Raw genomic sequence first — 24854 nt, 5'->3', positions numbered from 1 at the left:
CGATGTGGATTGTCGAGTAATAGTTGACCGCTATTTATGTCTAATTCAGGAGAGGCAAACGGGGAAGAGGCTTGGGACTGGAACTAGGCGTAATGGGCTATGGTACATGGATCGCGAGGTGCCAAATAATGCGGTGTCTACGATGTTAGCAAAAATGATGGGAGAAAAGGAAACAAAGGTAATGCTTCACCATTGTAGAATGGGACATATGTCTTTTGAGAAGATGAGTAAAGTCTTTCCCGATGTAATGTGTGGGATGGATAAGAACAAGCTTGTGTGTGATGCATGTGAGTTTGCTAAACACACAAGGACATCTTATGTGAGCAAGGGTCTTAGGAGTATTTCCCCTTTTATGCTTGTTCACTCAGATGTGTGGACATGTCCTGTTATCTCTCTAAGTGGAATGAAGTACTTTGTTACATTCATTGATTGCTATACTCGTATGACATGGGTGTATCTTATGAAGCATAAGGATGAGGTTTTTAAATGCTTTCAGTATTTCTATGCTTATGTGAAAAATCAGTTCAATACACAGATACAGATGATCAGGACAGATAATGGGACAGAGTATGTGAATAAGGAGTTTGTCACATTCCTATCAAGTCAAGGTATATTGCACCAAACATCTTGTCCGGGTACACCACCTCAAAACGGAGTAGCTGAGAGGAAGAATCGCCATATTTTGGAGGTTGCTCGGTCACTAATGTATACAATGAACGTGCCAAAATTCTTGTGGAGTGAGGCTGTAATGACAGCTACATTCCTCATCAACCGGATGCCGTCAAGGATGATTGGAATGAAGTCGCCATGTGAGATGTTACTAGGTGAGAACAAATTCTTAGTTCCTCCTAAGGTATTTGGATGCACCTGCTTTGTCCAGGATCATAGACCCTCAGTGGGAAAATTGGATCCACGAGCAGTAAAGTGCATCTTCATAGGTTACCCATCTGGTCAGAAGGGATACAAGTGTTGGAGTCCCAGCGAGCGGAGAACATTTGTGAGCATGGATGTGACATTCAGGGAGTCTGAACCGTTTTATGGAGAAAAAACGGATCTTAGCTCGTTATTTGACTTCGACTCTCCTAGCATGAGTGGTGCTAGTCGAGAGGGTGGGAGTGAACCACCAAGGACAAAGGAAGATGAACCACCGAGAGTTGTGGTTAGTTCAATTCCATGTCATGCAAGGGAAGAGAGATGGAGAAAGCCAAATGAGGAAGAAAATCTAAGGGTGTATACCAGGAGGCAACCTATGACTGAAGAGAAATGGAGAAAGCCAAATGAGGAAGAACATTTAAGGGTCTATACCAGGAGGCAACTACAAGATGAGCAGCAACAACAACAATCTCCAATAGCAAGTGACACACATGTGCAGGGGGAGCAACAGGCTCCAACAAGTGTTGAAATTGTTGAATTGTCTGATGGTGAGACATGTGCCACTCCAACTCCATCTAATGTAAATGATTCAATGAACTTGCCTATTGCCTGGAGGAAAGGAACCCGAGTTGGAGCTGGAAAACCTCCAGAGAGGTATGGTTTTGAGCATGACATAGCTAATTACGTATCATATACATCTCTGTCTCCGAGATACAAAGCATTCATTGCATCATTGCAATCTGTGGTGACTCCAAGAGATTGGAAAATGGCAAAGCAGGATCCAAGTGGTACGAGGCAATGTTGGAGGAAATGAGAGCACTTGAAAAGAACAAGACATGGGATATTGTACCTCTTCCAGCAGGAAAACGACCGGTTAGCTGTAAATGGGTGTATACTGTGAAGCAGACTCCTGAAGGAAGGGTAGAAAGATACAAGGCAAGGTTAGTGGCTAGGGGCTATAGTCAGACATACGGGATTGATTATGATGAGACTTTTGCACCTGTCGCAAAGATGGGCACAGTGAGAACCTTAATTTCTTGTGCCACTAACTTTGGTTGGGCTTTGCATCAGTTAGATGTAAAGAATGCATTCCTGCATGGTGATTTACATGAGGAAGTTTACATGGAGATTCCACCTGGTTTCTCAAAGCCCGAGACATCAAGAAAGGTATGCAAGTTAAGGAAGTCTTTGTATGGCCTCAAACAGTCTCCACGAGCATGGTTTGATAGATTCAGACGTGCTGTGTGCAATATGGGATATAAACAGTGCAATGGGGATCATACAGTATTCTACCGGCACTCAAATTGTCAGATTACAATCCTTGCGGTGTATGTGGATGATATTATAATCACCGGAGATGATGATGTGGAAATATCACGACTGAAGAAGAGCCCGAGCAAGGAGTTTGAGGTAAAGGATTTAGGCCAACTGAAGTACTTTCTTGGTATAGAAATTGCTAGATCCCCTAAAGGAATTGTTCTGTCACAACGGAAGTATGCTCTCGACTTGCTTAGTGATACAGGCATGCTTGGGTGTAGGCCTGCTTCAACACCTATTGACCAGAATCATAAGTTATGTGCTAAATCTGGGGAACCAGTGGATAAGGAGAAGTACCAGAGACTTGTTGGAAGGCTCATCTACCTATGTCATACACGACCCGATATCTCATATGCAGTGAGTGTGGTGAGCAGATACATGCATGATCCTAGGAGTGGACACTTAGAGGCTGTCTATCGAATCCTCCGATATCTGAAGGGTAATCCAGGAAGGGGGCTATGGTTTAAGAAGAATGGGCATCTTAATATAGATGGATACTGTGATGCAGACTGGGGAAGTTGTTTGGATGACAGAAGATCAACTTCTGGTTATTGTGTGTTTGTTGGGGGAAACTTGGTGTCATGGCGAAGTAAGAAGCAGCCAGTGGTGTCCAAATCAACAGCTGAAGCTGAATATAGAGCTATTCCACAAGGCTTGAGTGAGATGTTATGGGTAAGAGATCTTCTTTCTGAGTTAAAGGTAATAAGGAAGGATCCCCTAAGGTTATGGTGTGATAATAAATCAGCTATCAGCATTGCTAATAATCCAGTTCAGCATGACAGAACCAAGCATGTCGAGATAGACCGATTCTTCATCAAGGAGAAGTTAGATGATGGCATAATCAGGATAAGTTATGTGAGCTCTAGAGAACAAGTGGCTGATTGTTTAACTAAGGGTTTAAGTGTCAAGGAGTGTAATTCTGCGTGTGACAAGATGGGAATGATAGATATCTATCACCCATCTTGAGGGGGAGTGTTGGGCTGTATATGTGTGAATCTGGCCCACATGGCCCATGTAAACCAGTATATGTATTGTACAGACTAGAGAGGAAGAGAGTTATCCAGAAATTTCCCAAACCCACCACACTTCAATTTTTAGTATTGGCTGTCTGCTAGAGTTGCTCTAAGTTCTCACCTGGTGCGGCGAGAAGCTCATGTGACTCTTCAAAACCTTGTAAATTAGTTCGACTTGTGTGGGATTGGTATGTTGGTGTTCATTCGCCTAAAATGTTCCTACAAAATTCACTAGGAAATCGACGAAGCAAATGGATTCTCAAAAGAGAAACATCCGCACAAACTCAGTGCGGCTTATTTCGAGTCAAAAATCAAATGTAATGTGATCGACATCTCCTTGGATGAACTAGAAACATTTTACAGTCTACAGCGTGAAAGATACCTACCATGAGGTCCATGAAGCACTTTGGCTGCATCTGTCACAGAAGCATGGCAGGCAAATATATTTGAGCCAAACCACAGCTACAGATCTGAAACCAGACCCCAGTTAGGAAGCATTTCATTGCCATGCACTGAATGAAGGTCACATGCTAGCTAACCCTACCTTGCCCCCACAAACAGACCACCATACCCGATTTATCCACATGTCGGTAACGAGCTTAAAATGAAGAGAGAAAAACATAATATACATACTATCTGAAAACAGAAAAACGAAGAAGAAGAAAAAACAGCAACACCATTACTTAGGTGGCGCAAAACTATATCACCAACCGGCAAGCTTAAACTACAGTAGATATGTCTCGAGTACTACGCGGACGATTACAGTAGTAAAGTTCACAGCAAAGAAGAGGATCCACTCTTCACTCATGACGGTAACCAATAAATTAGGGATTTCCCCTTTTTTTTTCTCCTGGACAGCTCAGATCATCAGACCGTGTAGGATTGCTGGATCGTCTCGATATCGAGACCCTTCAGCTTGACGACGGACTCCACGTGCCCTTTGAGAGTATGAAGCTCCCTCAACCTGTAGCAACCATGACAGCGTAGTTAGTTTCACGTCGTTGTCGACAAACACAACTGCTTATGTCACTATTGCCTGCATGCATGCCTACTGATATCAGAGAAGACACATGGATGTCCAGAGATGAATTCATGAGTAATAATGAGCCAATGAGGAGGGAAAGGAGGGACAGCTGGACGGATAAGCGACCAGGGGAAATTATATGCCAGGAAGGGCTATGATTGATTGATTGGTCCTACGTACCTTGCAATCTCGGCCCTCCTCTTGGCCTCTTCAGCCATGTGATTCGATCAGCTCATTGTAGCCCCCCTTCTCCGAGAACATCTTGGCATCCGGTGGCTGCAGCCCATGCATATGGAGGGTCCTCAGAGCGTGTGCCCACTTGAGCTCCCTCTCCTCCTTGCCGAAGTCTTTCTTCCTTGTGAACGCAATCTACAGAAAGATGAACATTAGTGAGCCAGGCATGGTACATGGTCTGACAGGCGTAGTGGGCCAAGACAGTTGTGCAGCACACATGTTATTATTACCCTTTGATCGATGACGAGATCCCATGCTTTGCCGCTCAGAGTGTATCGGATGAGGAACTTGATGATATCGAGCGGGAGGTATGTGATGATATTGTAGAGCCCCACCCGATGCCTTTGATCTGAGTGAACCGCCAGTCAGCATACACCGCGATCAGTGTAGCAATCTGTAAATATTACTCCCTCCGTTCGGAATTACTTGCCTCCTGAAGCAGTTCATTTATAAGAGGGACAGGGAGTTAGGAGCAGACCAGCTGCATGCGCAACGAAGAATGCAAAGACCAGTAGAAACCCAGGACGCTCGGCAAATGACCAGCTGCGTGACCTGGTGACAAAGATGAGAGCTTGGCTGATGGTGCTGACTTGGAGGTAAATCGCAGCCGCAGGCTTTTGGATATCGTCCTGAGCTGTCTTCTCGAGGCTTTGGACATGCATGAAACAATATCTGAAATTTTATTAAGTTGTAAGCGTCGGTAAGTTGAAGTAGAGATCACAAAAGTAGTTATCAGAAGTTTGCCTTGGACACAGCAATTGCCCTAAGATTCACAAAAATATATTTTTTGTTCACTTAAGCAGCAGAGTGCTCCTTACTGGGAAAAAGTTTGTCTTGTACGCAGCCCAGAAGAAGATGACCGTCATTATTGCCAAGTAGGAGCATCCACCAAGGATAACTCCAGTTGTGAAAATCTCAGCCAGCTTCCAGCTGTCGGGTAATGGAGATGGTTTTACCCGATCCTTTCCTTTGATATAGTCATGATGGTACCTATTGACCACAAGTTCACGACAAATAGTTAAACAAGTTTAAATATTTATACTTTCTGATTCTACTTCTGTTCTGAAACAGAGCAGGGAGGTAGAGGGATCGTACCATCATTTAGAATCGCTATGATCAGGACCATGAACGGTGGAAAGTCGAATTTCCAGATGAGGGCAAGTAGCATACCTGAATCCAAGCTGTTAAATGTAAGCGTTTGCAGGCGTTTCACAATCTCATACTTGTGCTCTGGAGAAAAAGCAATCACTCGATCAATGTTCGCTCTCCCAACTCCCAGTTTTTGCAGTGCTGTAATTTACTCCCTCCGTCCCAAAATATAAGAATGTTTTTAACACTAGCATAGTATCAAAAACGTTCTTATATTATGGGACAGAGGGAGTAATTCATAAAAACCCATACCAGGGAAGACGCCAGCAAAACCATCCGCTCTATCTCCGATGTGTTGTGAGCGAGGTGAAGAATCTGCAGTCAATTCATTTCATTGGGTTCATGACAATCATGAGTATAATATGTCCTTCCATAAGGTAATATAATGCTGGGATATCAATCATATATGAAAACAGTTAATTCTTGTGGTACCTGCTCAGGTGCACCCTTACTAACACGGTGCATTTTGCCATCAGCGTCAATGTATGTCAGCGCCGTTCTCTTGTCAGTAGGATTGAATGGCAGAAAATGAACTTCTTGAATACCAGCACGTGCCTGCGTGAACGTATGGGCAGACAGTAATTTCATCATATAAACGAGGTAAAATCATCTGCCAGCGCATCGACAAAGTATGGCACAGTACCTCTTTCGGATCAGCTAGCATCCCAACAATTGCAGTATCGATAGCATCTTGGTTTTCTGTTCGAGACGCTCTAGCAGCCATGAGAATCACCTCGATATATGAATCCCAACAAGTCTGTCCACACCACAGTAAGCTTATTGAGAGTCAAAGTCCAGTTTTGTCACTGCAAAGGACATCCATGCCCGGCATCTCCTCGATTGCAGTCATTCTCTTTGTGACAGCTCCCTGAAAAAAAAAATCATACCGTGGTTCAGTAAATTAATGCAGATTAAAAAAAACTGAAAACCAAACTATGCTTGTGTTTGTGTAGCAGGTGAAAACCTGTTGAGATAAGCGATGTGACCCAATAGCCATAGTCACGGATAAGACTGTCGGCATGGCTATGGGAATTAGCCTCCAATGAGATGGACCAAGAGGTTGTCGATTCCAGGGCGGTACGCCCTGTGCTGGATAGGATACATTACAATGATCTCGATGAACATTCCCACACCAATGGAACAAATGCACAAGTTCCCAATGGCCGTCAGAACCTGCACCGGCAAGATAACAGTAATAATATTGTCAGCTATATATGTCGATAGCCCAATCAAGAAAACAGAGACATTAGCTAGGTGAAGAAGGTGATGGCTTCAGCCTTGCCTTCTGAAAATGGCCCACTCGGTTAGTGGAGTCAACAAGGTGCGCAGCCTTTCCGAAGAAGGTGTGAACACGACGGCTTCGATCTCACCTTGTTTGACCATCAAACCGGAGTAGACGCCATCACCGGCCGGGGCCTTTGGTGGCCGGCAATGATTCTCCATCTCCAGTCAGGGCAGACTACAACACAAGAGAAGAGAAATTATGTTATGAGGAGAAGCCTCAAAAGCAGTGATAGTGTTAGCAAGTCAACAAGAGTGGAAAGGGAAGGACCTGATCAATCTTGAGAGGGTCTCCCTCGAGGAGGCGTGCATCTGCAGGTATAATGTCTCCGAGCTTGATGGTGATGACGTCCCCTGGCACGAGGATGGTCCACCGGCCGTCACGGAGAATCTGAACATGACAGAAAAATTCAGACTTGTGAATGGGCTCTGTGGGTTGGGACACCTCAACTGAAAATCAGACATGCAGGCATACTGAAGCGCAGCATATATAGAGTGGTAGGTGGCGCAAATGACAGGACCTTGGCTTTGGGCGCGAGACGGGCCATGAGCGTTGCCGGCATTGTTCTCCTCGATGAAACTGATGGTGGAGTTGATAACCAGCAGGGTGATGATGCCGATGAAGTCCTGCCAGTCCGGCGGCTTATTCTTTTTTTCAAAAAGGGGGGATTCCCCGGCCTCTGCATCAGAATGATGCATACGGAAATCACACAAGAATATTAGTAAAAGAAAATGGTAGATCACCCGATCTTGAACTGTAAGTTTCTAAGCAACAAAAACTAGTCAGATTTATTCACTTGTCCTCAACTAGAATATTCAAGTTGAGAATTTTTCAGGTTGAGGAACCACTTGCCCTGATGACACACACGCAATCTCCAGTTAAACAAGGCATACATACAAGATGTGAAATGACCCAATCTTGAACAAGAGCTCCCTCTTTGTGTTTTATTGTGGAGGAGTGTACGTATGGAGGTGCTCACACTTAATTGGCACCCTCCTTCGCGTTGAGATTTTGGCATTTCTTTGACACAAAAGGAAACTCCTATCTGCGTAGAGTGAGAAGGCACATGGGAGGGGTGGAGGGAATTTCTGGACAAAGGGACGGACGATCCTCTACGCTGGACTGCGCTACCAGTGCCGGATCGGTGGCCACGCGGACCGTTGGATCGTGTCGCACGCAGCCATTGGATTCGCGTGGTCAGTGGTCAATCGTCGTGGGGCGCCATGTGTCGAGCGAATGAGGAAAAGTAAGGGAAGGGATAAGGTCGGAGGCGCCTCCCGTGTGGGGCACGCGTGGGCGGTGCGCGACGAGCGTGCTGGAGGCGACCGGCGGAGGCTGAGGTTGGTCAACCGATTTGGACCTTTTCTGGATTCACTACACATGAACATGAATAACGCGAGAATAGAGTGTCATGTCCTCTTGCATCATGTAGGATTACCAAACTATATGAATTGAAATGGAAGAGTGTTTGGTAGTACTTATCTCTCGTACTTAAACAAGACATAAAGTTCGGTCGTCCGCTCATATTTTGCCCAACCTTACACAAGTTTTCCTTTCCTTTTCCCATTTTGATTTCCCCCCTCACATCTCTGGGTTTTTTTTTCCATCGTTTTCCCCTTAAAACCGTCCATGGACCATGGCATGCTTGATTGGTGCTTCAACTAGTATCAAGGAGTACTAAACTAATACCCGGCCCCAACATAGATTCTCATTCTATCAACCAATCTGTCTGTCCATCGGTCTAATAATTAATTACAACCTCAGTGAGGGATTAGATTAAGCAAGAGTTTTGAGTAAATTAATAGGTGACCACACCCATCAAACGGTTTGGTTTCATCAACTGATTCTTTGGTTGTATGGGTACCGTACTACTATTGCCCAGATCATCTCTGATTCTCAAACTGAAGTGTACGCGTACTAATTTGCTTTGCTACAAGAGTAGATGGATTCCCAGAACGTCTCACACCAAGAGGCCAACTCCATTCATTTTCACCCATCCACCTACCTACCTATCCACACCTATCTTCTTTTCTTTCTCAATTTGTTGATCAAGTTGCAATCAATTTCAGAATGCAGAAAGCATGCCATTTATCTCGGGGTAATTTTCTATCCAAGTTGCATTTTACGATTTCCCGCATAATGAGAAAAGATGATCGTTAGCAATTGTGCACCAATCCAAAAGAACTGCTCTCTCTCTCTCTCTCTCTCTCTCTCTCTCAACGTTTCACATTCCAATTTGGGCTTCATCTTATCTTTGCCTTTTCCCAGTTCACAATGAATGAAGATTATAGTAAAAGTGGTGAGAAGCCAACAACCCCCTCTTCTATTTTTCACTCCACTATCGAGAGAGTGTAATTGGAGATCGATCCGAAGTTAAACATGTCTGTCGAATTCCACGACAAAAATCGATTCGCCAACCGTCTTGCTTCCAATTCTAGTTTAGGTGCCAGATGAAATGTACAGGAAGCATGTACCTTTTTGTGCTGTTTGGATGACCGTCAAAATGAGACATGAGATGAGCTTACATTTTCACTAAGAGGTGTTATAAGAACACCCTCAAATCAATAGCAGTATATCTACCAGCAGATATATTTTTGTGATGTATTTTATAGTTGTTGGATTTTTCTTCTATACATTGGATCAAACTTAGAAATGATGAATTTTAACTGAAATTTATTTATACAGTGTGAAAGAGCGTCGACACTCACACTTAATTGCCACCCTCGTTCACGTGATATTTTGGCCTATTTTTATTTATTAGAAAAGGAAATTCCTATCTACATCAAGTAAGAAGGCACATGGGAGGGACAGGGGAAATTTCCGGACAAAGAAATGGACGATCCTCTACACCACACTACCGCTGTTGGATCGGTGACCACGCGGACCGTTGGATCATGTCGCACGCAGCCGTTCGATCTCTGGAGGCACATGGGAGGGACGGAGGAAATTTCTGGACAAAGGGACGGACGATCCTCTACACTACGCTACCGGTGACCATGCGGGCCGTTGGATCATGGCGTACGTAGCCGTTGGATCCATGTGATCAGTGGTTGGACCGGAGGATCATCGGGGCGTGCGGTGTGTTGAGCGAACGAGGAGAAAGAGGGGAAGGGATAAGGCACAGGAGGCGCATCCCGTGTGGGGCACGCATGGGCGGTGCGTGACGAGCGTGCGGGAGGCGACCGACCGAGGCTGAGGTTGGTCAGCTGATTTGGATTTTTTTTGGGATTAACTAGTGCATGTCAATCGATGGAACCAGTCTCACGTAAGCGTACGTGTAAGGTCGGTCCGGGCCGCTTCATCCCACGATGCCGCCGAATCAAGATAAGACGAGTAACGGCAAGCAAATTGATAATATCCACGCCCACAACTGCTTTGTGTTCTACTCGTGCATAGAAACTACGCATAGACCTAGCTCATGATGCCACTGTTGGGGAACGTAGCAGAATTTTAAAATTTTCTACGCATCACCAAGATCAATCTATGGAGTCATCTAGCAACGAGGGAGAGAGGAGTGCATCTGCATACCCTTGTAGATCGCGCGCGGAAGCGTTCAAGAGAACGGGGTTGATGGAGTCGTACTCGACGTGATCCAAATCACCGATGACCTAGCGCCGAACGGACGACACCTCCGCGTTCAACACACGTATGGTTGGGAAGACGTCTCCTCCAACCTGATCCAGCAAGGGGGAAGGAGAGGTTGATGAAGATCCAGCAGCACGACGGCGTGGTGGTGGAAGCAACGGTGATCTCGGCAGGGCTTCGCCGAGCACTGCGAGAAGGATAGGTGTCACAGGAGGGAGAGGCCAGGGGCTAGGGTGCGGCTGCCCTCCCTCCCCCCACTATTTATAGGACCCTAGGGGGGCGCCGGCCCTAGGAGATTGAATCTCCAAGGGGGGGAGGCGGCCAAGGGGGGTGGAGTGCCCCCCAAGCCAAGTGGGGCGCCCCCACCCCTAGGGTTTCCAACCCTAGGCGCAGGGGAGGCCCATGGGGGGCGCACCAGCCCATCTGGGGCTGGTTCCCCTCCCACTTCAGCCCATGGGGCCCTCCGGGATAGGTGGCCCCACCCGGTGGACCCCCGGGACCCTTTCGGTGGTCCCCGTACAATACCGATTACCCCCAAAACTTTCCCGATGGCCGAAACTTGACTTCCTATATATAAATCTTCACCTCCGGACCATTCCGGAACTCCTCGTGACGTCCTGGATCTCATCCGGGACTTCGAACAACTTTCGGGTTACCGTATACTAATATCTCAACAACCCTAGCGTCACCGAACCTTAAGTGTGTAGACCCTACGGGTTCGGGAGACACGCAGACATGACCGAGACGACTCTCCGGTCAATAACCAACAGAGGGATCTGGATACCCATGTTGGCTCCCACATGCTCCTCGATGATCTCATCGGATGAACCACGATGTCGAGGATTCAATCAATCCGTATACAATTCCCTTTGTCAATCAGTACGTTACTTGCCCGAGACTCGATCGTCGGTATCCCAATACCTCGTTCAATCTCGTTACCGGCAAGTCACTTTACTCGTACCGTAATACATGATCCCGTGATCAACCACTTGGTCACATTGAGCTCATTATGATGATGCATTACCGAGTGGGCCCAGAGATACCTCTCCGTCATACGGAGTGACAAATCCCAGTCTCGATTCGTGCCAACCCAACAGACACTTTCGGAGATACCTGTAGTGTACCTTTATAGTCACCCAATTACGGTGTGACGTTTGGCACACCCAAAGCACTCCTATGGTATTCGGGAGTTGCACAATCTCATGGTCTAAGGAAATGATACTTGACATTCGGAAAAGCTACAGCAAACGAACTACACGATCTTTGAGCTATGCTTAGGATTGGGTCTTGTCAATCACATCATTCTCCTAATGATGTGATCCCGTTATCAATGACATCCAATGTCCATAGTTAGGAAACCATGACTATCTTTTGAACAACGAGCTAGTCAACTAGAGGCTCACTAGGGACGTGTTGTGGTCTATGTATTCACACATGTATTATGATTTCCGGATAACACAATTATAGCATGAACAATAGACAATTATCATGAACAAAGAAATATAATAATAACCATTTTATTATTGCCTCTAGGGCATATTTCCGACACCTAGTGCCTTCCTGAAAAAAGCATGCAAGCTAGAAAAATAGATATGTAGTAAATCTGGTAGACATGATCACAACTGCGTATATCAACTTCACAATCACCTAATGTTGCATCGAAGGCCACGAATTAAAGAGATGGGAAATGAGGATCACAATTGAAGATGCAAACCTCATCATTACTAACAAAAATTGATGCACTAAGAGGAAGGAGGTGAAATCATTTTCGGGGGTACTCCGGCCAGGAGAGCAACCTCAAACCGATTCTCCTTTCATGGTACACCCTATCTATGATGACATGTTTTTGTCAAAGTCTTGCAAAAAGAGCACTAGAAACAAGCAAAACATTAATCTTTTAGTACATACAAATCACAGTGCTTCACAAGGATTTACTGAAAATTTTGGATGATCTTAGAAAGGGAGGAGTATGTGCCAACACCCGCACAACAGAGACCGACGACAATGATGAACACACATAGTACTATCTGCAAAGAAATAATGCATTTGTTAATTAAATTGTGTCTTCGGATATTTGAGCTTTGAGTCCATTCTGCTAATATGCATGATCAAGAACACAATGATATAATTTTGTGAAACTTTTGAATTGTAGAGAATCGAGGCTGATGTGTTCTGCTGAGAGATTCAGTGTTTATTTGAGTGAATAAAAAACTAGGATACAAAAGAAATGCTTAATTAATCAAAGTTGAAAATTATGTGCATTTAAATTTTATGAACCAACTATGCATTATACATGCATTTCAATCCTCGAGTCTCCCCATATAGGTACCACTTTTCCTTTTCATTAGAAATCACATTTAATCTTGTTAGATTTGGGTTCGTTTCTCCGGGGCGCCATCTGATCCCCTGGACAGCTTTTTGGTGACGTGGAGCTTGGGGTCTTTGATTGGCAAGACTGAGCAGGTAGATATGCCCTTCACTAGGGCTAATGGGGTGACGCGTTTACTTGTCAGTGTTGCTAACATCGAGTTTTTGTCGAACGTGGTGCCTTGGACCTATGAAGGCGTTCTGTATCAGCTAGACGTGCAGTATGAGGATCCTAATTTATTCGATGATTTTGAGGATGATAATCCCATGGACACGTCTGAGGGAGGAGGTGCCCCGGGGAACCAGGATGATTCGGCTAAGGGTGATGATGATAAGGCCAAGGAGCCGGCGGGTCCGTCGGATTCTAGTGACGTTGCTCCTGTTCGGTCATCTGGTGCGGCACCGACATCCACATTGCAGCTTGGGTCATTGGGACCGTTTTCTGCTCCGCCTCGGCTTTGGGATGTCCGTCCGGGTTCCGTGGATCCTGCGGTTCCCTTGTGTGCGTCGACAGTACTTGAGTTGGGAGGTGCCGAGGGGCAGGTGGCCCTTCCCACGTCTCCTACATCTCCTATGACCACCGTGGATGGAGGTGCATTTGTGGCTTTGGCTGGAGGTGACGGGCAGGTGGCCCGATCCTCCGAGGTGCTGGCGCCGACGACGCCCACGGCGGGCTTGGCGTCCCTCTCATCGTCGCTGTACGCGGGCGCAGGAGTGCGTGTGCAGGAGACCGCCGTCACACCGTGCCCCGTTGCGGTGGGTGGGTCGGGTGGCATGCACGTCTCACCGACTTCCTCTCCAAAGCACCGTCCACTGGTATCCCTGGTCCCTGAGGTCGGCGGGTCTTCCGTGGACAGGCCGCGGGAGTCGTCGCCGTTTTGTTCTGCTGCCTCGGTGGCTTTGGCCCGGGGCGCCGCTGTTGGGGGACGGGCAGGAGGCCTTTCCCCTAGCAGAGCTTCACGCGAGGAGGTCATCGCCTTTGGTGGTATCCCGGACCCTGTCTCTCAGGGGAGGCGGATCAGCGGGAGGCTGCAGGAGCAGCCAGACGTGAGGTGTGCCATGAGGGCGGCCAAGTTGCGTGACGTCGAGATCTCCACTGGTATGTCTGTTATTAAGTCAAATGCCATTTTGCATTTTTCCGGCGATGAAATTATTCATAATGCAAATCAAATAGGAGTTTCACTTGGTAATAATGCTATTGAGATATCTAGGTCGGTTAACGACATTCTTGATTTGGAAGCTGATCCAGCGGTAGATATGATTCGTCACATTGCTGCCATTAAACCTATGGACGACTCGGAGATTGATGCGCTTGGGGTTAGGGTTCTTGATGGCTTGTGTGCCGATCTTGACCCTGCGTTACCTGAGACGGAGGAGGACGTCGGGTGTACCAATCCTGAGATGTCTCTTCATGTAGATGAGTCCTTGGTGATTGAAGTACAGAATGAGTGTGGTGACCAGGCTGATGGTCACATTAAGCCTAAGCGGACTTGGAAACGGAAGGTTTATCCAGTCTCGGCAGCGCGTAGGAGTGCTAGGATCCGTGCCGCCAAAAAATTTCATGATGAACTATGAGAGGCATTTTCTGAAATAGCAGAGGTCTTAGAGACTTGGCTAAAAGAAGGTTTCTAGCGGATGCTTCTCTTGAACATCATTTGGATTTTATCGCGTTGTCTGAGACTGGAAGAAGCAACTTCACTTTACAATTTCTTAGCACTTTATCCGGGGGGTAGATTTTGACTGGCATTGCCTTCCCCCTCGAGGACGATCCGGTGGGGTTTTACTTGGGGTTAAGTGCGAATCTTTGGAAGTTCGGAGTGTAGTTCTGGGAGAGTTTGCTGTCAAGTTTCGAGTTAGGACTAAGGCAGATGGGTTTGATTGGGCTTTGGTGGCGGTTTATGGAGCCGCGCAACCAGAGCTCAAGCCAGATTTCTTTGGCTGATCTGGTTCGCATCTGCGGTAACGAGAAGCTCCCTCTCTTAGTGGGGGGGGGGGATTTCAATATTATCCGAAGAAAAGAGGAAAATAATAATGACAATTTTGACGGCAGATGGTCGTTTATGTTCAACACTATTATCGAAATCTTAGATCTCAGAGAGATAGAGCTCTCGGGTAGGAAATTCACTTGGGCTAATTTGTTACCGGTACCGATGTTTGAGAAACTTGACCGTGTTCTAGCTAGTGTCGAATGGGAACAGAAGTTTCCCTTGGTAACTGTGCAGGCATTAACACGAGGTGTCTCTGATCACACATCGTTACTAGTTGACTCGGGTGTTCAAACTTCTGTGGGCAACAAAAACATTTTCTCGTTTGAACTTGCCTGGTTTGAGAGAGAAGGGTTTCTCGAGTTGTTGGCTCGGGAGTGGGCTAAAGACTCGAGAGGAAGGACGCCTATTGAGCGATGGCAATGCAAGATTCGTCATCTCCGAAGGTTCCTTCGTGGATGGGCTAAGCATACACATGGGATTTATAAGGCGGAGAAGGAGAGACTTCTTCTCCTTATTCAAAACCTTGAAGTTAAAGCGGAAACTTCTATCTTGGATTCCAGTGAGTTGGAAACGAAGATAGAGGCGGAGCTGCGACTTAAAAAGCTTCTTCGCGAAGAGGAATTGAAGTGGGCGTTGCGAGCTAAGGTTCGCAAAATAGTACAAGGCGAGGATAATACTCAATTCTTTCATATGATTGCTAATGGGAAGCATCGTAAAAAGAGAATTTTCCAACTAGAACAAGACGAAGGGACGATAGTTGGTCAAGAAAACCTGAAAGTCTACATTACCAATTATTATAAGCAGCTGTTTGATCCGCCGGAAGAGAATTTTGTGACATTAGATGAGTCTAGGGTTGAGGATGTCCCTCAACTTGAGAATGACAAGAATGAGATCTTGACTGCTCCTTTCACGGAGAAAGAGGTGTTTGAGGCCATAGCACAAATGGAAAATAATAAGGCTCCAGGGCCGGATGGGTTTCCGGCGGAGTTCTATAAAAAGTGCCGGCCTTTTATTAAGGGAGACTTGATGCCGATGTTTCAGGAGTTTTTTTGAGGGACAACTTCAGTTGTTTAAGCTGAATTTTGGAACGATAACCCTTCTTCCTAAGAAGACAGAGGCTGTTCGCATTGAGCAGTTCAGGCCTATATGTCTGCTTAATGTTAGTTTCAAAATATTCACCGAGGTCGGGACGAACAGACTTACACAGATTGCGCACTCTGTAGTTCATCCGTCTCAGACTGCTTTCATGCCTGATAGAAATATCCTTGAAGGGGTTGTTGTCTTGAATGAAACGCTCCATGACATTCACTCAAAAAAACTAGATGGCGTTGTTTTTAAAGTGGATTTTGAAAAAGCATACGATAAAGTTAAATGGCCTTTCCTTCAACAAGCTTTGCGTATGAAAGGATTTGATCCGGCATGGAGAAACCAGATTGATTCCTTTACGCAAAAAGGGAGTGTAGGGATTAAAGTGAATGACGACATAGGACATTATTTCCAGACACACAAAGGGTTAAGGCAAGGAGACCCTATGTCACCAATCTTATTCAACATAGTGGCTGATATGCTGACTATTTTAATAGGACGAGCAAAAGATGCAGGGTAGGTAGGTGGCCTTGTTCCACATCTAGTTGACGGGGGGATTTTCATTATTCAGTATGCTGATGATACTATCATCTTTATGGAGCTTCTGTTATGCTTATTTGAACAATTGTCCGGGCTCAAAATTAACTTCCACAAGAGCGAATTGTTTTGCTTTGGAAGAGCTAATGATGACCAAGAGGTGTATAAACAATTGTTCAGTTGTGAATTGGGCTCATTACCGTTTACGTACTTAGGTATACCCATTCATCATCCTAAGCTGACTAGCAAAGAGTGGAAATGCATCGAGGATCGTTTTGAAAAGAAACTGAGCTGTTGGAAAGGAAAGCTCATGTCATACGGGCGGACGATTAATTTTGATTAATTCGGTCCTTACCAGTATGCCTATGTTTCTCCTATCCTTTTTCCAGGTTCCGGTGGGTGTCAGGAAAAGGTTAGACTTCTATCGATCTCGATTCTTTTGGCAGAGTGATGAGCTTAAACGAAAGTATAGGCTTGCTAAGTGGGATATAATCTGTAGGCCGAAGGACCAAGGGGGTCTAGGTATAGAAAATCTGGAAGTCAAAAACATATGTCTCCTTAGCAAGTGGCTATTTAAACTTTCGTCTGAGACGGAGGCTACTTGGGCACAGATTCTGCGTAATAAGTATCTTTATGCTAAAACCCTGGCCCAGGTGAATGTGAGGCCTTCCGACTCACCTTTTTGAAAAGGTTTGATGAGAGTTAAACAACTCTTTTTCAACAAGACAAGATTCATAGTCGGGAATGGAGCTACTATGAGGTTCTGGGAGGATACGTGGCTTGGGGAGACCCCACTAGCACTTCAATATCCTACTTTGTATAACATTGTTCGACGTAGAGAAGCTTACGTTGCAACAGTTTTACAATCCACTCCCCTCAATATTAGTTTTCGGAGGACGCTAGTTGGAAATCGTTGGGAGGCCTGACTTCATCTTGTAAGACGTTTAATGGATGTACAGCTGTCCCAGCAGCCAGATCAGCTGTATTGGAAACTTACTAAGAACGGTATGTTCTCGGTCAAATCCATGTATCTGGATGTCATTAACTCTAGCGTCATCCCCCCCTCGATGTACATTTGGAAAGTAAAGGTACCCTTATGAATCAAAGTGTTTATGTGGTTTGTGCATAAACAGTCATTTTGACTAAGGATAACCTGGCTAAACGCAACTGGGTGGGTTCATCTAGGTGTAGTTTTTGCGACCATAACGAAAATATCAAACACCTCTTTCTTGATTGTCCGTTGGCTAAGATTCTGTGACGGTCGATTCATATTCCGTTTAATATTAATCAGCCCACCTCTATTAACATGTTATTTGGAACATGGCTTGATGGGGTTGACTCCGATACTGCGAGGCACATTCGTGTTGGCGTTTGTGCTTTATTTTGGGCAGTCTGGAACTGCAGAAATGATTTATTTTTTAACAGATCAACGAACATTCACTTTTTACAAGTTATCTTCAGGGCCACGGCGTTCATCCGTATGTGGTCGCTACTCACTCCGACGGAGGCCAGGGAGCGTTTGGTTACTGCGTCTACCCGATGGGAGATGGTAGTTCGGGATATTTTCAACTGGTTTGGATGGCAGTTATGTAATAGGATAGGCATGTAGTGCTCCTATTTTATTTGCCAGCCAGTTGTGGCTTTGGGTTTTAGCTCTTCTGAGCCTTTGTTTTATTTTGCACTTCGAGACTTGGAGACTTGTTGCTGGATTACCTTTTTAATAATATGAGCCGTATGCATCTATCTGATGCAGAGGCTGGGGTAACACCCCTTTTTGAAAAAAAAATCTTGTTATGGTCTAATAATATAGATAAGTGTTCAAACTAAGAAACGACTTTTTACCTGATACCAAGTCACTGTACTCCTTAGGATGGCCAAAAAGCATGCACAAGGTAGAATATACGCCTAAAAAGTACCATGTGTTAGCTACAACAATCAACAAACAGATGGCACTACCGCAGTACCGCTTGGCATGAGCAGTTAGCTATCTCAAGACCAATAACAAACAAACGACACTAAAATTTAGAAGAAAAACTTATGACAAACATGGTGAGAAGAGATCCAACTAGGGACATCACAAGTCCTATAAGGCGCGGCAAAATCAATTAAATCCGAAAATTAGGAATCCCAGCAAGATTTGACTCAAAAATCAATTTTTATTCAAATAATTACTAGTGATGAAAATATTTACCAAAGAATGGAACAGATAGAGCAACACCAAGGGAAGACAACACCCGTGCTGATCTGAGCATAATTATGTTCCCGGCCGTACGTCTGTCTGTTCGTAGGAAGCAGCTCTTCCAAACTCAGGGCAAGAGGAGTCATGGTAAGTGCATATTTGGTTATTGGATTTGTCACCTGAAAGATGAAAGATACAGTCAGCATGATGTGCTTTTTGTCTCACAAAAAGGAACCCTGTGTATTTAATATGTTCTGTAAATCATGCTAGAGGAAGAAACTTAACATTACACTGAAACAAAGAGCCATTTCATAACAGAAAAAAATTGTAAACTATCCAAAAAATGAGCCATATGAACTTAATTTGCTAATGTAGACAAGAAAATGTACCATAGTCCAGACTGCGATCTTGGAAGACATAAGATTTGGGGGCATGTTCAGTGTGAACTGAGACTCCGTGGTTTCGCCAAACATTATGTACCCCATGACCGCGGCACCCGCGAACAGAACAGTAGATAGCACGATGCTGACAGTAAAAAGAACCCCTCCTGAATCATGGATTGCCCAAAAAATAGGTGTGCTTTACATACAGTGATTTTGGTGTGGTTACCATGTGAAGAGAACAGCATTGAATTGGTTGCTTTTCTTCAGAGAAGAGTAGATGTTAGGGAACACCCCATGCCCTGAGTAGCAGTACCCATACAAGCCAATGGCAATGGGGATCCCAGGGAGGTTCAGTGCCGTCCCTTGGCTCTTGTTGACACCAACATGATCAACAAGCCCTGCCCAAAAGAGGCAGGAGACGATGATGATCGACGTGACGACTCCTCCAGCTAGAAAATTCAGAATCAGTAGATGATATCACATATTTGGTCAGACGAAAGACATGAGCTGCAGGTGAATGAATTGATACCTGAAATGAAGCTTAGACAACTGAGGTCACGAAGCCAAGTTGTCGGCATGACAACGAGCGTGGTAAGGATTGCGAATAACACATGGGCATCCAGGGTGAAGCCTCCTATATTCAGGTGTGCATTGGGGAACAACCTTGATAGATTGTCACTCTCTAATATGAGATATTCAATGCAGCAGGCCTGCAGGGAAAGAGTACTAGCCGTTGATATCATTATACTTCTAGATTAGTTTTTGTATGCTGGTCAGAGTATTAGATTCACTTCACTGTATTATTCACACCATAAAACAGAGCACCTAGTAATATACTCTGTCAGATCAGCAAGTAAATATTTCATGAGAAGTACTTACACACAGTTCCATGTACAAGATTATCTGCAGGTGGCAAAGACAAAGGAGTAAAGAGTTAGCACAAGACCATCATCCACTGAAATGAAATAAATGTGAGTTGGTCATCAGATTTTGGCAGAAACTATACCGAGATGACGATGCGGCCAGGCGTGCCAAATGCGGCGTGGCCGATGTCCGGGTAGGTCTCAAGGCCTTCCTTGCTGTCGAGGCAGCGCCGGAGGAGCACGGCCAGTATCGCCAGCCCAAGCCAGCCACCCTGCCTGACGGCATAAGGTGTGGACAGGATCCCCACACCACACAAGACATTCACTCCTGCAAGTGACAGACAATGATTTGAGATTCAGGAGTTCAAAACATTTACAGTTGGAATTTCATAATAAACCGAATTTTTTAATTTGCAAACCGAGCAATTCAAGTGTTCAGACTACTTACAAGCGGAACTTTCAACTTGAAAATAAATTAAGCTTTTAATCAGTTAATACTAGACATACAGAATGTTCAGTGACAATTTAAATTTTGTAGGAAGTTGAGGCAAGATCAGTGCATGCCATAATTGTTTTGGTTTTGGTTCCAACTTACATGTTGGAAATTAACATATACTCCCTCCGTCCGAAAATACTTGTCTTCAAAATGAACAAAAAGGAATGTATCTAGAATTAAAATACATCTAGATACATCTTCTTTTATCCATTTTGATGACAAGTATTTCCGGACGGAGGGAGTAGTATTCTGCCAACAAAATTATCAGTAGCTGTCTTACTCACAAAAAAGGAGACTGATTACCATGCTAATGAATGGAAAGAAACAAGTCCCAAACAAATGGCAGAAAAAAGGAGACCTGTTGTAAATAATGGTGCTGACACTGACAGTTCGATATCCACATGACCATGACCAGATAGATGCTCAAGCACCTGAGTTTTAATAATGTCGTTAGTAAATTGCATGATTTGATTAGGACAAGGTTCCTCTTTCTCCTGACAGATCTCAATCAACATGCCTGGGCTGCAATCATGGTCCATTTAATCATTTTATTGATCATGACCATGTTCCAAGCTCACATGACACTGCTGTACTGGCCCATCAGCCATCACAGGGAATTGACCAGAATCTGATGGGCTAATCGGCAATTCTAGGTGTTATATTATTAACACTACAGCTGTGGAAACTCGTTCTTGGACAGAATCTGGGAATCGTTTCAGCAAATATGGCATTTTTTGGTCATGGCATGCATGTTATCCAATGTGAGCATCCTAGGACCTAGGTTGCAGATGGGACCTCTTAAATGGGTAATGAATTGACTTATGTGTTGTATCCTTTCCTTCCATGTTAACAACTTAAGATGACCATTTGCGATCATATTTTCCTTTTGATCAGCGAGACAGTGACAATTTTTGATCTATTTTTATTACTGGCTCTCCCAAACTAAATTCCAAGCCATTTTATAATCGACATACATATATAAATTTGTATTTTCCTTGTGAGTATTCTTTTTTTCCTCAATTGGCGAAAAAAGGACGATCTCAAACTTTGGTTTTTATCCAACTGAAACTGTCTAGGTACACATAATCAAAACCACATATAACCATTAATTTACAACCTACATTTCTCTGCAACTCTAGATCTCACAATGTGCAATTTGGCTGGCTCTGTTTTTCTTCAACAATTTTAAGAATTGCTGTTTTTTTTTGCGTAAATAAAAGAACAGACGCACGTACCATTCATGACGCCCTGGGTGTGGGAGCACTGACGGTAGGGCCCCACCTCATGGCTACCCCCACCACCAAGCGGCTTCTGGTCCTCGGGGATCTTGGACAGGGACGATGCCTTCCTGGACGGCGGCAGGTACTGATGAGAGCTCTTCCGGGCATCGACATGATCGTCGTCGTTGTCCGCGGCGACCAGGGCGGTGGGCAGGAGCGGCTTGAGGATCTCCGGTGCCGGCTTCCCCCGGAAGGAGCTGGAGAGCCTGCTGAGCGTGGGCGTGCCCAGGAACCCGCTCAGGCTCGGTGACTGCACGCTACTGTAAATGTCCATCGACTGCCTGCAACACCAAACCAATCAAGATTGCAACTGTTGTTATTGAAAGGCAGCAGAACACCTCCATGGTCCCGGTTGGATTCGTGGATATTGTGCAGTGAGATCAAGAACTAAGTACTCCCTAATTGTCGCTGATTTAGTTTATGCAAAGCAGATGAATCGACTTCATAAATTTGTTTTAGAAACATGATACAAACGCAGATGCTCACATACATGATAAATCAATCATTTAGTTTTCAGATTCTAGTAAAGGAAACAAAAAAAAAGAAACTATCATATGAATTCCCACGTCGCCAATCCACCGTGGACCCACGAGTAAAGGGACATCTGGTGAACGGACAAAAGTGTAGCCAAGTGGGGCCCACATATCAATGAGGCCCCTACACTCGCACACGCCATCCGCAGGTTCGTCTGCTCGTGGGCCCTCCCCAAGAAACTAATTTGCATAGATTTATTTTTAGAATCCTAAGGCCAACTATTCAAACATCATGTTATTTTGATGTGCCAAATTCATATGTTTGTCACAACAGCTTAATAATAAGTACTCCCTCTGTCTCAAAATATATGACTAGTGTCAAAAACGTTGTTATATTATGGGACGGAGGGAGTAGGTAAAAACTGCTTAACTGAAATGTCACCATAATACTGATTGGTGAGATTTTGTACGCTCTTTTCCAGTCAGAAGTGTTTGAGACGCATGCAAAAATAGCACTAGTGATTAACAAGGAAATGTTATTAGAAGGATAAAGAAGAAGAAGCTCTGCATGATGCAGCTGGCTGTGGGCACCGCTGCGTACGTACGCACCTGTAGCTCTGCGGCCACTGGTGGCTGGCGTAGGAGCTGGGGTGGCCACCGCCGGCGGCCTCGACCACCCGACCCGCGGGCTCCCGCACGACGACGACCCGTCCGACTCCCCCTCCTCCTCGCTGCCGCCCAGCCGGTCCTCCTCGTCGTCGCTCTCCATGACGAAGCTCTGATCCGACGCCGAGTTCCTCATCGCCGCCCTCAAGCCTGCTTAACGGCAATGGCCGATGGGCTGAGCAATACAGAGAGGCAACGAGAGGGAGATGGTAAAGTGTGAGGAGAAGAATGAAGGAGCAACAAGGGGACGTGGGACGGCAATGTGGCTGCTCTGCTCCTGGGGGATTCCGTGGTGGCGACTCGGATTAAACCAACTAGTTGTAGTACTAAAGCAGCCATGGCTGGTATGGATCGGAGGGAGTAGCATATAATTTTCACATGCGCGAGGTTGAATATTCGGCACGTCCCTCGTCGCTCTCCCTCGCGCTCAGCCAGGCCCACATCCACATGTCAGTGTTAGAGCATCTCCGTTCGGCCCACTCACTTCTTTTGAGATACTGCCGCCTGGCGGCGAACCGGCGATAATTTTGGCTCGGGTTCCTAGCCACCGCCACCAGGTCGTCCCCAGACGCCGTTTTTTCAAACATAAAATCGGCCAAACACGACACAATTTCGTTCAAACTAGACGATTTCATTGATATTTATACAAAAACTTAAAAAGACAAACCCTTCTTTGTCGCTGTCGAGGATGACGACGCCTGGGAGCTTCCCCTTTGTCGCTGTCGAGGATGACGACGCCGCCCTCCTTGCGTCCGCGACGCCAAGCGGCGATCTCCTCGAAGGCCCGACGCTGGTGCTCCATCTGCTCGCGGACGTAGTCTTCCTTCGCCCACTTGAGGGCGGTCTCGTAATCGGCGGCCATGGCCTCGTGCTCCTTCTTCACAGGGAGCAAACCGGGCTCGGTCTTCGGCCTGACGAGGCGGTAGGAAGAAGGAGAGGGGCAGCCACCCTCGTTGATGTCGAGGGTGCCGCCGCGGGTGCGACGCCCAAGTGGCGTCTCTTGCGGCTCCGGCTTGACGGGGCGAAGCACCGGCGAGCCGGAGGAAAGAGAGCCAGAGCCCGACGACGATGAGATCGCCGTCTCCATGCACCTCGGCGTCCAGGACCTGCCGCGGCGGTGAGAGAAGGAGGGGAGCGCCGGGTACTCCAGGCGCGACGTGTTGCCGGCCTCGATGTGCTCGAGGACAGCCTCAAGGGTGCAGCCTGGGACGCCCCACCATCGACGCCGCCCTCGGAGTTGTGGCGGCCGCGGGGCTTGACGCCATTGGTAGCGGCGATCTGTTCCTCGTGGCGCCACTCGAAGTACGCCGTCCACATCGCATTGCTGTCGGGGGCATACCTCGGCTGCTTCCGCTGCGGCAGCGAAGACCGGATGCGCGCGATTTCGGTGCACCGAGCAGCTCCGGTGGGCATGGGCGGCACTGGGATGCCGCCGGCACTGAGCCTCCAAGTACCGGACACCCGCATGTCCGGGGGCGCCGGGTAGTCGGCCTCGTAGAGGAGGCGCGCCTCGTCCTCGTGCATATGATGGCGGCCGAAGCCGTTCCCCGTCGCATCGTCGCCTGGGAAGCGCTCGGCCATCACCGTCAGTGGGGGAGGGAGTGGGAGAGAGGGGCGTCGGCGGCGAGAGGTGGAAAGAAGGGCGTCGGTGGCGAGAGCTTGTGCGTTCACCGGCGAGGGAGGACGGCTTTTATAGCCGCAGATGGGTGGTGGGAGAGCTGGCGCCGTGTGCCGCGTGGCGGGAGCGGGCAGGACGCGCGTCGCCGCGCTTTCACTGCGCCGCCCGTGAGGAATCAATGGAAGGCTGACCGGCGCAGCAGTCTTGGCATTTATTCCCACGGGAACCGAGACGATGAGGACGACGAAGGTGGCGAGCCGCTGACTCGCCGGACCCACACCTTTTCGCGCAAAAAATGCTTCCCCGGCGACCCCGGGCGCCCCCAACGCCCGGGTTCGGGCAGGGCCCGCCGGCGCCAATTTCGGGCCTAACCGGGGAAATTGGGCTTCTAGGGGCATCACTTGGCCGTTTTTTCGGCGCCGGCGATAAAAAAGTGCTTTT

The 24854-nt window shown here is 46.5% G+C and overlaps 2 pseudogenes; both read right to left on the bottom strand.

Moving 5' to 3' along the window:
• Positions 1 to 4050: 4050 nt before the first annotated feature.
• Positions 4051 to 9822, bottom strand: LOC119270829 (annotated as a pseudogene).
• Positions 9823 to 12102: 2280 nt separating this feature from the next.
• LOC119270847 lies at positions 12103 to 22931 on the bottom strand (annotated as a pseudogene).
• Between the last annotated feature and the right edge of the window lie 1923 nt (positions 22932 to 24854).

Source organism: Triticum dicoccoides, chromosome 3A (assembly GCF_002162155.2).
Source record: "Triticum dicoccoides isolate Atlit2015 ecotype Zavitan chromosome 3A, WEW_v2.0, whole genome shotgun sequence".
In the NCBI taxonomy this organism is placed as follows: domain Eukaryota; kingdom Viridiplantae; phylum Streptophyta; class Magnoliopsida; order Poales; family Poaceae; genus Triticum; species Triticum dicoccoides.
This window is presented reverse-complemented; position numbering and strand designations above follow the sequence as displayed.